A 15,438-nucleotide genomic window follows, 5' to 3' on the forward strand; every position below is an offset into this window, starting at 1 on the left:
AACAAATACTTAAATGTCTAAAAAATCACATCATTTGACATTTAACTTGAAATCGTTAGGACATAACATTAGAAAGGAAGTATTCTATATTCATGCGTCCTTCTTGTGCGCTTTTGCAATACAATACAGCATTGTTTTACTTATTTATTCATTTATTATTGTTGAAATTATTTGTAATTATGAGAATCGAATTTCCCATTTTACATGATGCGTGAAATCACAAATCCTGAAAACAGAGCAAACATTAAGCATGCTTAACATGAGCGGCCTTCTTGTCGATCTGGCCGTTTAGTCAAACGCTAGGTTCGAATGGCATTCTTTTCGATATAGCCATTCAGTCAATCACTAACCACGAGCAGTCTTCTTTTTTATATGGCCGTTCAGTCAAACACTATGCATGAATGACGTTTTCTATATGACCGTTCAGTCAAACACTAGGCATGAACGGCCTTCTTTTCCATATGACCGTTGAAGCACACACTAAGCACGAACAGCCTTCTTTACATGTCCGTTCTTGCTGTCTACTCGATTTCAAACCTTCACGAGTTGCTGAACCCTATAAAATATGATGTACAGCTTTTAAGTGACCGAGTACAAGCCGGCCGGACTAAGTGACCGAGTACAAGCCGGCCGGACTAAGTGACCGAGTACAAGCCGGCCGGACTAAGTGACCGAGTACTAGCCGGCCTGGCACGAAAAGCATAGTTTACCGATTGCGCAGAAAGGGAGTTCTGTCAATGTGAATTTTAATGGCTTATGTCGCAAATGTTTGATTTTCTGTTGAATGAAAATTTGAATTCTTTCCTGCAAATAGAACCCATTCCTATTTTTATAATAATGGGTAATATATCATCTCTAATCTTGAAAGCATGTATGGCCCGGGCATTTATAAATGATCACCGGGCCTTTATAAACTATCACCTGGCCTTTATGAACGATCACCGGGCCTTTATAAACTATCACTGGGCCTTTATAAACAATCACCGGGCCTTTATAAACGATCACCTAGCCTTTATAAATGATCACCGGGCCTTTATAAACTATCACCTGGCCTTTATGAACGATCACCGGGCCTTTATAAACTATCACTGGGCCTTTATAAACAATCACCGGGCCTTTATAAACGATCACCTAGCCTTTATAAACGATCAACGGACCTTTATAAACTATCACTTGGCCTTTATAAACGATCACCGGGCCTTTATAAACTATCACCTGGTCTTTATAAACGATCACCGGGCCTTTAAAAACTATCACCGGGCCTTTATAAACGATCACCGGGCCTTTATAAACGATCACAACATGAATCGAATCTGGAAAATGTAGTATAAGATATAAAAAAATTCTGAATAGTTATGGACACAAAACATTTTTTATAAAAGCAGAGGTAATGAACTTTGGTACAGAATATTTTTAACTATGGCGGTCTTCTGCAAGCTAAAATCACTATGAAGACAATTTCTATGATGACGTTTCATGTTACAAAAAAAAAAATTCGTCTAAAAATAATCAACTTGTCTGTAAAGAGATATTCCTTTGGGAATCAAGGTTTCAACATTTTCATTCCGTTCTTCTCATTTTCTCATCATCATGATCGTCGTCATCGTTATGATGATGATGATGATGATCATCATCATCATCATCATCATCATTATTATTATTATTATTATTATTATTATTATTATTATTATTATTCACACAATTAACAGTGATATAACACCTGGATAGAAAACTCCAACAATCTTCTAGATATCACACGTGCCTGTGCTTGATTGTACAGTAAGATTAACGAAACAACATGGACGAATTTCTCTTCATCCTACAATCCTAACTGTTCTTATCTAGGTGAAAAGTCAAAGTCGGCCGTAAGAATGTTATGCTGGAAAGCAACTAATATTCCCCATTTTAAATTAAAATGTATCGCTATAAGTACAAAAAAAAAAAACAGCCGGTTATTTTTATCTCTTCCATCCATATTAACATTTTGTTTGGGTAATTGTATGCTGCAAACTGATGTCAATTAAATGATCTAAATTTTCAACTTTTAATAACATTATTTTCAATTGTTTATAGGTATTGAAATAAATTATTGACATACAAATGATATGAATGCATTTTTGCAATGCAAAGTGTATGCAGGCCACATTTCTTGTATGCAAATTATGTAAAATGATTTACAGAAAGCCATGCTGTAAATTTTCAATGAAAAGTTATAATTCATCTTCTAGCTCACATTTTCGAAACTTTTGCTTTAGAATCCAAAATATACTATGCGAATACACTTTCCCACAGATTGCAAAAAAAAAAAATGATGTATTTATTTATTATGTTCACGATGAAATATTGGTGTAGTGTGGTTTGGAAAATATGTACATTAGATAAACTCCTCGACAAATCCACCTGCAGATTAACAGTGCACCGTGAATCTCGTCTACATTGAAAATGGTTGACATTTGATGGGTTAGATAGAGATTCCAGTCCCCTAGTATAAATTAGTTAATATACACGTTAAATCTATTGTTTATAGATTGATTGTACGATACACACACACACACACACACACACACACATATATATATATATATATATATATATATATAATAGTTCAGGATGGGGATATATTTATTGTTTTCTTGGCAACTTGATAAAACACGCAATCTTTTATACAGAATATCCTATTTGTAGCAATACATCATGACTGTTGTATCAGATCTAAAAACTGAAACACTCTGTGGAACAAAATATAGTCACTATAATTTAATCGTTCCTTGATTTTGTGGTAACGATTGATAAGAGTGAGAAAGCAAAAATAATAATATGTATTCGTACAAATTAGCTTAGATACCGTCATATGTATTCTTTTTAAATAAACAGCTTTCATATAGGACTGGATTTGCAAATAAATTGTTCTGAAATATGGCTATAGCTTTACGAAAGAATTTTTTGCGACAGAAGACCCATATATGCCAATATTTTGGGTGTATGAAATAGGGCTACATCTTTACGAAAGAATTATTGCGACAGAAGACCCACATATGCCAATATTTTGGATGTCTGAAATAGGGCTATAGCTTTACGAAAGAATTATTGCGACAGCAGACCCACAGATGCCAATATTTTGGGCGTATGAAATAGGGCTATATCTTTACGAAAGAATTATTGCGACAGAAGACCCACATATGCCAATATTTTGGATGTCTGAAATAGGGCTATAGCTTTACGAAAAAATTATTGCGACAGAAGACCCACATATGCCAATATTTTGGGTGTATGAAATAGGGCTATAGCTTTACGAAAGAATTATTGCGACAGAAGACCCACATATGCCAATATTTTGGGTGTATGAAATAGGGCTATAGCTTTACGAAAGAATTATTGCGACAGAAGACCCACATATGCCAATATTTTGGGTGTATGAAATAGGGCTATAGCTTTACGAAAGAATTATTGCGACAGAAGACCCACATATGCCAATATTTTGGGTGTATGAAATAGGGCTATAGCTTTACGAAAGAATTATTGCGACAGAAGACCCACATATGCCAATATTTTGGGTGTATGAAATAGGGCTATAGCTTTACGAAAAAATTATTGCGACAGAAGACCCACATATGCCAATATTTTGGATGTCTGAACTAGGTCTATAATTTTATGCAAGAATCGTCCTTTTTTCTTCTTTTTTTTGTTGTTGTCTCCCTTAAAATTGTATGGAAAAGAAAAAAAATTATGTTGAAGTAGATTACTGAGAGAGAAAATCTTGATACATTACTGGAGTGAAACAAATTTTCATTGGCTGTCAACAGACAATGATAACAATATAACCAAGAAATTCGAAGCTATTCTTAGACTTTACATTAGAAAGACAATTAGAGTTCAAATCCAACAAGGCGGAGACCATTATTATTTTTATGAATGTGGTATTTTACATCGAACTGGGAAGGAGAATTATGTTACTTTTTTTTTCTGTGCGAATAATCACAAAACAGAACAGAACATACATGGTAAACCGCTGCTATCCAGTTAGAAATCTGCTGTTTCGATATCTTTGATACGGCACTGACATCAAACTAGTCAATAAGTTTGAGCGTAACATAAAAAGAAAATACTGCTGTTACGAGTGAATAAAGGATATATTTAGTCTTATGGGTTAAAAACTTAAGAATTTTTGCTTCGCCATTCGTGAAAATACCAAACATTTTACCACTGAATGAAACATATCCGTTATTCACTCATTTAAAGGCAATATCGTCTGCTCATTACGTTAGCGACTGAACGTGAATCTGATATGAAAACTTTATATTTATCCAACACATGACTTGACATGCTTCGTTATTCTTGAACTTATATAAGGAACAGGACTAATACCAATGAAATAATCCAGTATTAGATGAATACCAACTAAGTAATCCAGTATTAGATGAATACCAATGAAGTAATCCAGTATTAGATGAATACCAACTAAGTAATCCAGTATTATATGAATACCAATTAAGTAATCCAGTATTAGATGAATACCAATTAAGTAATCCAGTATTAGATGAATACCAATTAAGTAATCCAGTATTAGATGAATACCAATTAAGTAATCCAGTATTAGATGAATACCAATTAAGTAATCCAGTATTAGATGAATACCAATTAAGTAATCCAGTATTAGATGAATACCAATTAAGTAATCCAGTATTAGATGAATACCAATTAAGTAATCCAGTATTAGATGAATACCAATTAAGTAATCCAGTATTAAATGAATACCAATTAAGTAATCCAGTATTAGATGAATACCAATTAAGTAATCCAGTATTAAATGAATACCAATTAAGTAATCCAGTATTAGATGAATACCAATTAAGTAATCCAGTATTAAATGAATACCAATTAAGTAATCCAGTATTAGATGAATACCAATTAAGTAATCCAGTATTAAATGAATACCAATTAAGTAATCCAGTATTAGATGAATACCAATTAAGTAATCCAGTATTAGATGAATACCAATTAAGTAATCCAGTATTAGATGAATACCAATTAAGTAATCCAGTATTAGATGAATACCAATTAAGTAATCCAGTATTAAATGAATACCAATTAAGTAATCCAGTATTATATGAATACCAATTAAGTAATCCAGTATTATATGAATACCAATTAAGTAATCCAGTATTAGATGAATACCAATTAAATAATCCAGTATTATATGAATACCAACTAAGTAATCCAGTATTAAATGAATACCAATTAAGTAATCCAGTATTAGATGAATACCAATTAAATAATCCAGTATTAGATGAATACCAATTAATTATTCCAGTATTAGATGAATACCAATTAAGTAATCCAGTATTAGATGAATACCAATTAAGTAATCCAGTATTATATGAATACCAATTAAGTAATCCAGTATTATATGAATACCAACTAAGTAATCCAGTATTATATGAATACCAACTAAGTAATCCAGTATTAAATGAATACCAATTAAGTAATCCAGTATTAGATGAATACCAATTAAATAATCCAGTATTAAATGAATACCAATTAAGTAATCCAGTATTAGATGAATACCAATTAAATAATCCAGTATTATATGAATACCAACTAAGTAATCCAGTATTAAATGAATACCAATTAAGTAATCCAGTATTAGATGAATACCAATTAAATAATCCAGTATTAGATGAATACCAATTAATTATTCCAGTATTAGATGAATACCAATTAAGTAATCCAGTATTAGATGAATACCAATTAAGTAATCCAGTATTAGATGAATACCAACTAAGTAATCCAGTATTAAATGAATACCAATTAAGTAATCCAGTATTATATGAATACCAATTAAGTAATCCAGTATTATATGAATACCAACTAAGTAATCCAGTATTAAATGAATACCAATTAAGTAATCCAGTATTATATGAATACCAACTAAGTAATCCAGTATTAAATGAATACCAATTAAGTAATCCAGTATTATATGAATACCAATTAAGTAATCCAGTATTATATGAATACGAACTAAGTAATCCAGTATTAAATGAATACCAATTAAGTAATCCAGTATTATATGAATACCAACTAAGTAATCCAGTATTAAATGAATACCAATTAAGTAATCCAGTATTATATGAATACCAATTAAGTAATCCAGTATTATATGAATACCAACTAAGTAATCCAGTATTAAATGAATACCAATTAAGTAATCCAGTATTAGATGAATACCAATTAAATAATCCAGTATTAGATGAATACCAATTAATTATTCCAGTATTAGATGAATACCAATTAAGTAATCCAGTATTAGATGAATACCAATTAAGTAATCCAGTATTATATGAATACCAATTAAGTAATCCAGTATTATATGAATACCAACTAAGTAATCCAGTATTATATGAATACCAACTAAGTAATCCAGTATTAAATGAATACCAATTAAGTAATCCAGTATTAGATGAATACCAATTAAATAATCCAGTATTAAATGAATACCAATTAAGTAATCCAGTATTAGATGAATACCAATTAAATAATCCAGTATTATATGAATACCAACTAAGTAATCCAGTATTAAATGAATACCAATTAAGTAATCCAGTATTAGATGAATACCAATTAAATAATCCAGTATTAGATGAATACCAATTAATTATTCCAGTATTAGATGAATACCAATTAAGTAATCCAGTATTAGATGAATACCAATTAAGTAATCCAGTATTAGATGAATACCAACTAAGTAATCCAGTATTAAATGAATACCAATTAAGTAATCCAGTATTATATGAATACCAATTAAGTAATCCAGTATTATATGAATACCAACTAAGTAATCCAGTATTAAATGAATACCAATTAAGTAATCCAGTATTATATGAATACCAACTAAGTAATCCAGTATTAAATGAATACCAATTAAGTAATCCAGTATTATATGAATACCAACTAAGTAATCCAGTATTAAATGAATACCAATTAAGTAATCCAGTATTATATGAATACCAATTAAGTAATCCAGTATTATATGAATACGAACTAAGTAATCCAGTATTAAATGAATACCAATTAAGTAATCCAGTATTATATGAATACCAACTAAGTAATCCAGTATTAAATGAATACCAATTAAGTAATCCAGTATTATATGAATACCAATTAAGTAATCCAGTATTATATGAATACCAACTAAGTAATCCAGTATTAAATGAATACCAATTAAGTAATCCAGTATTATATGAATACCAATTAAGTAATCCAGTATTATATGAATACCAACTAAGTAATCCAGTATTAAATGAATACCAATTAAGTAATCCAGTATTATATGAATACCAATTAAGTAATCCAGTATTATATGGATACCAACTACGTAATCCAGTATTAAATGAATACCAATTAAGTAATCCAGTATTAGATGAATACCAATTAAGTAATCCAGTATTAGATGAATACCAATTAATTATTCCAGTATTAGATGAATACCAATTAAGTAATCCAGTATTAGATGAATACCAATTAAGTAATCCAGTACTAGATGAATACCAATTAAGTAATCCAGTATTAGATGAATACCAACTAAGTAATCCAGTATTAAATGAATACTAACTAAGTAATCCAGTATTAGATGAATACCAATTAAATAATCTAGTATTAGATGAATATCAATTAAGTAATCCAGTATACCGATTAAATAATCCAGTATTAGATGAATACCAATTAAATAATCCAGTATTAGATGAATACCAATTAAGTAATCCAGTATTAGATGAATACCAATTAAGTAATCCAGTATTAGATGAATACCAATTAAGTAATCCAGTATTAGATGAATACTAAGTAATCCAGTATTAAATGAATACCAATTAATTAATCCAGTATTATATGAATACCAATTAAATAATCCAGTATTAGATGAATATCAATTAAGTAATCCAGTATTAGATGAATACCGATTAAATAATCCAGTATTAGATGAATACCAATTAAATAATCCAGTATTAGATGAATACCAATTAAATAATCCAGTATTAGATGAATACCAATTAAATAATCCAGTATTAGATGAATACCAATTAAGTAATCCAGTATTAGATGAATACCAATTAAGTAATCCAGTATTAGATGAATACCAATTAAGTAATCCAGTATTAGATGAATACCAATTAAGTAATCCGGTATTAGATGAATACCAATTAAGTAATCCAGTAGCAGATAGAGTCGGAGTTAATTACACTACTTATATCAACATAAGTAAAAATAAACAACAAAGCATCCAGCCACCACTTACACCACTTACACGACTTACACCACTTACACGACACGACTTACACCACTTACACGACTTACACCACTTACACGACTTACACGACTTTCACCATAAGTTATCCACAACGTACATGCCTTGCTGCGCAGTTGAACTTACGAGCAGATTCTAAGTAACACAGGCGATACAGTTTGAGTGGTCTTATCTCTTGGGTAAATGAAAGGTTAGGTAAGTATTACAAGGAAATAAAGCATATAGTATGTACTGTTTATTTTGCATGTAGTTTTTCGAAAGATAGACTTTTTTCGTAGGTTTACACCATAATGTGTTTATATTTCTCTAAATTACAGTGAAGGAATTTTCCTTTTGTTGAACATGTATTAACCCGTCAAATGAATAAAGTTCTGGAATATTTGTTCCATTTATGATTAATACAGTCTATCACATTTTTGGATGATAGTACTAAGCTCTGTCAGTTATTACCTTTAAGATTGACATTTACATCGCATGTACGGTTATTGCAATTACGAAGTTAGTTATATCTGTTTGTTTCGCATCCACGTGTTGGTAGCAGAAGAAAGCTAATTTACCCTTTTAGAAGAGAATATTATTGCATTGACAAAAGCGTTTGACACGTTTTACAAAAAGTGGCAAGTTACCATTTTTCATCTCAAATGACCACGAAAGCATCGTTTTTCCCATAGCTAGCACAAATGTTATGTATGGCAATCATGACGGTGTATCTGTCAGATTCCTGTCACATGCTATTTCCTTTTTATCTGCCGACAGTTGTCCATTATGTAACGTTTAACAGTCATCTTGCATAATAAAAAAACTCCCCCACATATAGAGTGGGAGCACTTATGTACGTAGAGAATATGAATTATTGCATTCTGTAATTGTACAATGCCTCTATTATGCAAACGGTAACCCATGCTGGTGGGAGAAGGAATGATGATCATGTGAATTTTTTTATGATTCATGGGAAGTATTATCATCTAGAGAATATAGTGACATTTAAATAGTAAATCAAACATCAAAGTCATTAATTCCATTTACGCTTTGAAAATTGGTATTATTTAATTAGCATGGCACAAGGTAACCGTAGTAAATTCAAAGAATGTCCGTAAAACTACGCGGAGTCAAACGTGAGAAGCATTTCTAGCAGTGATCATATAAGAGTTAAAACTTTCCCATTCATTGTTTACATATTACATGTTTTACATAATACATCTTTTAGTAGGACCGCTCCGGGGGCCTAGTGGTTAGAGCGTCCGCCTCGGATGCGGGAGGTCGTGGGTTCGATCCCCGGTCGAGTCATACCAAAGACTTACAAAAATAGTACTAACAGCTGCCTCTCTTGGCGTTCAGCATTAAGAGGTTAGTGTTAGGACTGGTCGGCCTGGTGTCATGATAATGTGACTGGTCTGCTACATGTCTGCGGCATGATGCCCAAGTGCTTGACATCACTATAAATTGCCACACTGAAGACATCGTAGCGATATGACTCAAAAATTGTTAAAGCTACGTTAAAAATCCAAATCACAAACATCTTTTAGTAACCAAGCATACACGAAAAACAGTTACGTCACGAAGTACACGAAGATTAACGAGTCTGTAACGATAATATAAATGCATCAACACTTTGGTCAACACTGTCCACTTTTCCTGAGAAATTTCTCCTAAAAGACTGGCTAGTTATCAATTCGTAAATTGCAATATAAACCAATCAATGTTTTCATTAATTACGAATAAAATCCATTTAAATAATCACCGGAATAGGAACAGTCAAATTCCAGAGACAACTGAGTAATATTAACCGAAGAAAAGAAATGGAGAACAATTTATTACTCTTTGCCGGTTATTTGGGTGTGCAAATTTACGGTAAAATTTAACCTTAGAAGAAAATGAACATAAAGGTTTCTTCGGCGACAACCGTTGTTGGTACAATACTTTTTCACGAATTAATCCAAAAACTAAATCTGTCTTTTAGAACTGAAATTATACGACGTGAGACATTAACGATAATTCACTGAAAATTACAACCACAACAGAATGTAACTTTTTTAATTTTCGAAATACATTGTTTTTATATTTTCAAGAGAATTTATCAGTTTAACTCACTCGAGGTTTCTAGGTTAAAATGACTTATATAGTTTCTGACATTATTCTTTATTAGAGCAGAAAGTGAAATAGCTTACGTACATACTAATTTTCAGTATAACAAAATTAACATAGCATATTTCGCAATAGCAATAGAATCCAGTGGCTTGATTGGAATCTGACTCGATGCATATCGATATGCCAAGATATATTCTGGGATACCATGATTTCCAAGACACAGGAATGATGTACGAAGACGAAGAGAATACACGATGTATTACTATCTCGCGTGACATATCCTTGACGGACTACTTTTATTTAACGGCCGAGTCTAATCTACAGTGAACGTGAGAGAGCTAGTGGAAGCCAAACTTATTTTCGCTTTAAACAAATTTTAAGGACGGAACGTTTAGATGTACTAATCATTCTAAGAAATTAAATGCATATATATATATATATATATATATATATATATATATATATATATATATATATATATATATATATATATATATATATATATCGTATAATAGTCAGATCTGCTTTTAGTAAAAGTCTGTCAAAATTTCTAAGGGTAAACTTGCGATCGCCATTACGTAACACATTTGAAATAAAAACACAGTAACTGTCTTGTTTGGTAAACTATTTCAGTACCAATGTCAGTTACAATCTTTTCACTTTTACAGAAAATAAAATCTGTTCTGCTTTAAGCGAAAGCTTTTGCATTATCTACATATCTTTGAAAGAGTAAAAAGCAAATAAAATTATTTATAATGTTTTTAAGGTATCTGCCAACAGGTTTTGCTTGCCAGATGGAATCAATCTTTTAAAACTGAACGCTGGCGATCTGGATACCAGTAAAACTCTCACTGCCTTGAAAGACGTGCGTTGATTAATATTTAAACACGTATATCCTTATGAATTCTTGTACATAAAGCAGACGAAAGAATGTGATAATAACGTTTAAGCAGGAGCCAAAAAGAAAACTAGGTCGTTTTCAGCCGATTTTTAATGAGTTGGCCAGTGGCTTACGTTTCGCTAAACTACATAACTTACTGTTCATCGATTCAAAATGGTTTAATAAAATTTCTTGAACCATCCATGTAATAAGCATCTAAGTATAACACTCGGCCATAGACATGTACACCATTCTTAAAATATCCAATTACGGGTGACCCAGTTACCGGTTGAAAAATTCCACCAATCTTAGGTATGTCTGAAGGTTGGTACCTGAGCGCTCCTGATGGCACATACTTGGCCACAAAGAAGGCATAAAACACCATCAATGACGAGGTCATCCAAATGCCTATTTGCGTAGCCATTAGATGTTGCCAGAGTCAGTTTCCTCAACATTTTACAGTGCACTATTGATCCTAATTTACAGTACCAATCAACCTTAGCATAGTTATCTTGAAGACTGACGAAGGCAATCCGAAGCAGTATTATTTATATTAAACCCAATATATTTCATTGTATTAATGAACGCTCACTTCCATATATTAAAAGATCGATGAAATCATAATAATGTCGAGGACAATAAGTTTTGACAACCTTTATTCAGATAAATATAACACTTTTCCTTTGCCAGTCGTAGATCCTTTAAAGCTGATAATTATCTACTTCACAACTTAGAACAAAATTAGAAAATAATATTTGGATACAAAGCAATATTCCTATCTCGGCAATTTGCTGTTCTTATTTATTTTGGTAAATGCTCAATCCATCTTTGTCTTGTGACGAAATACTTGACCTTCACCAGCACAGTTTCTTAAAAGCAAGCACTGTCAATATATGTTTCCATAAAATAAAGAAAGTCAAGGAATAATTAGTGAAGACTTCAAAGATCTTCTATGAAACTTTATTACTTATCAACCTTATTAATTAGGCATGCTTCATACAGGATAATGAACGTGAGCAGTTTTTAGGATTTTACATTGTACGTTCATTAGTTCTTTTTCGGGACATCCGCTGGCCGAGTGGTCTAAGTGGCCGATTGATCAAAGGCGCTTTCCTTCACAGATCAATCACATATCTCACCTCTGTCCACCTGAGTTCCAATCTTGACTCTACAATAGTGGGTATGCGAATGACCTTGCTAGTAGCTTCCAGGGGCTAGGCGATTCTTCCGAGGAAGTTCACACTAAAATTTATCCTCACTGATACAGAAGTGCTGCTATAAGGACAATCATGTCGCAGTGTTCCCGACTTCAGTCTTCATTCTCCACTCTCATTTACTTAAATGCATTTTACTTAAATTCGTCCACACGTGTGTTTAGTTGTGACCTACTAAGGGCATTTCTCTAATTATGAATTATGTATACTCCCACGCCTTTTATGCGAATGATCAAAACATAAAATGCATGTATCTTTAATAAATAATTTACAAGATGCTGATTAAAATCTCAGGGAGCTGCAATCTTTGTTGTTCGCGGAAAAACATAAATTCAAATCCATGCCCATTACACATAAACTCCAATCCATGCCCATTACACATAAACTCCAATCCATGCCCATTACACATACACTCTAATCCATGTCCATTACACATAAACTCTATTCCATGTCCATTACACATAAACTCTAATCCATGTCCATTACACATAAACTCTAATCCATGTCCATTACACATACACTCTAATCCATGTCCATTACACATAAACTCTAATCCATGCCCATTACACATAAACTCCAATCCATGCCCATTACACATAAACTCTAATCCATGTCCATTACACATAAACTCTAATCCATGTCCATTACACATAAACTCTAATCCATGTCCATTGCACATACACTCTAATCCATGTCCATTACACATAAACTCTAATCCATGCCCATTACACATAAACTCCAATCCATGCCCATTACACATAAACTCTAATCCATGCCCATTACACATAAACTCTAATCCATGCCCATTACACAATAAATCCAATCCATGCCCATTACACATAAACTCTAATCCATGCCCATTACACATAAACTCCAATCCATGCCCATTACACATAAACTCCAATCCATGCCCATTACACATAAACTCTAATCCATGCCCATTACACATAAAATCCAATCCATGCCCATTACACATAAACTCTAATCCATGACCATTACACATAAACTCCAATCATTGCCCATTACACATAAACTCCAATCCATGCCCATTACACATAAACTCTAATCCATGCCCATTACACATAAACTTGAATCCATGCCCATTAAATATAAACTTGAATCCATGCCCATTACACATAAACTCCAATCCATGCCCATTACACATAAACTCTAATCCATGTCCATTACACATAAACTCTAATCCATGTCCATTACACATACACTCTAATCCATGTCCATTACACATAAACTCTAATCCATGTCCATTACACATAAACTCTAATCCATGTCCATTACACATAAACTCTAATCAATGTCCATTACACATAAACTCTAATCCATGTCCATTACACATACACTCTAATCCATGCCCATTACACATAAACTCTAATCCATGCCCATTACACATAAACTCTAATCCATGCCCATTACACATACACTCTAATCCATGTCCATTACACATAAACTCCAATCCATGTCCATTACACATAAACTCTAATCCATGTCCATTACACATAAACTCCAATCCATACCCATTACACATAAACTCTAATCCATGTCCATTACACATACACTCTAATCCATGCCCATTACACATAAACTCTAATCCATGCCCATTACACATAAACTCTAATCCATGCCCATTACACATACACTCTAATCCATGTCCATTACACATAAACTCCAATCCATGTCCATTACACATAAACTCTAATCCATGTCCATTACACATAAACTCCAATCCATGCCCATTACACATAAACTCTAATCCATGTCCATTACACATACACTCTAACCCATGCCCATTACACATAAACTCTAATCCATGTCCATTACACATAAACTCTAATCCATGTCCATTACACATACACTCTAATCCATGCCCATTACACATAAACTCCAATCCATGCCCATTAAATATAAACTTGAATCCATGCCCATTACACATAAACTCCAATCAATGCCCATTACACATAAACTCCAAACCATGCCCATTACACATAAACTCTAATCCATGCCCATTACACATAAACTCCAATCCATGCCCATTGCACATAAACTCTAATCCATGACCATTACACATAAACTCTAATCCATGCCCATTACACATAAACTCTAATCCATGCCCATTACACATAAACTCTAATCCATGCCCATTACACATAAACTCCAATCCATGCCCATTGCACATAAACTCTAATCCATGCCCATTACACATACACTCTAATCCATGTCCATTACACATAAACTCCAATCCATGTCCATTACACATAAACTCTAATCCATGTCCATTACACATAAACTCCAATCCATGCCCATTACACATAAACTCTAATCCATGTCCATTACACATACACTCTAATCCATGCCCATTACACATAAACTCTAATCCATGTCCATTACACATAAACTCTAATCCATGTCCATTACACATACACTCTAATCCATGCCCATTACACATAAACTCCAATCCATGCCCATTAAATATAAACTTGAATCCATGCCCATTACACATAAACTCCAATCAATGCCCATTACACATAAACTCCAAACCATGCCCATTACACATAAACTCTAATCCATGCCCATTACACATAAACTCCAATCCATGCCCATTGCACATAAACTCTAATCCATGTCCATTACACATACACTCTAATCCATGCCCATTACATATAAACTTGAATCCATGCCCATTAAATATAAACTTGAATCCATGCCCATTACTCATAAACTTGAATCCATGCCCATTAAATATAAACTTGAATCCATGCCCATTACACATAAACTCCAATCCATGCCCATTACACATAAACTCCAATTCATGCCCATTACACATAAACTCCAATCCATGCCCATTACACATAAACTCTAACCCATGCCCATTACACATAAACTCTAATCCATGCCTATTATACATAAACTCGAATCCATGCCCATTAAATAGAAACTCATTT

At 32.6% G+C, this 15,438-nt stretch overlaps 1 protein-coding gene and 1 pseudogene across 1 annotated transcript in view; both read left to right on the forward strand.

Annotated features, from left to right (window-relative positions):
- Positions 1-15,438, forward strand: part of LOC149781060 (growth/differentiation factor 8-like) — a 54,884-nt gene that overhangs the window by 11,181 nt on the left and 28,265 nt on the right. The gene's annotated exons all lie outside the window — the stretch shown is intronic.
- On the forward strand, positions 12,822-13,925 carry LOC149781061 (uncharacterized; annotated as a pseudogene).

The sequence above is a fragment of the Sinohyriopsis cumingii genome, chromosome 16 (genome assembly GCF_028554795.1).
Source record: "Sinohyriopsis cumingii isolate HCF-2022 chromosome 16, ASM2855479v2, whole genome shotgun sequence".
NCBI lineage: Eukaryota > Metazoa > Mollusca > Bivalvia > Unionida > Unionidae > Sinohyriopsis > Sinohyriopsis cumingii.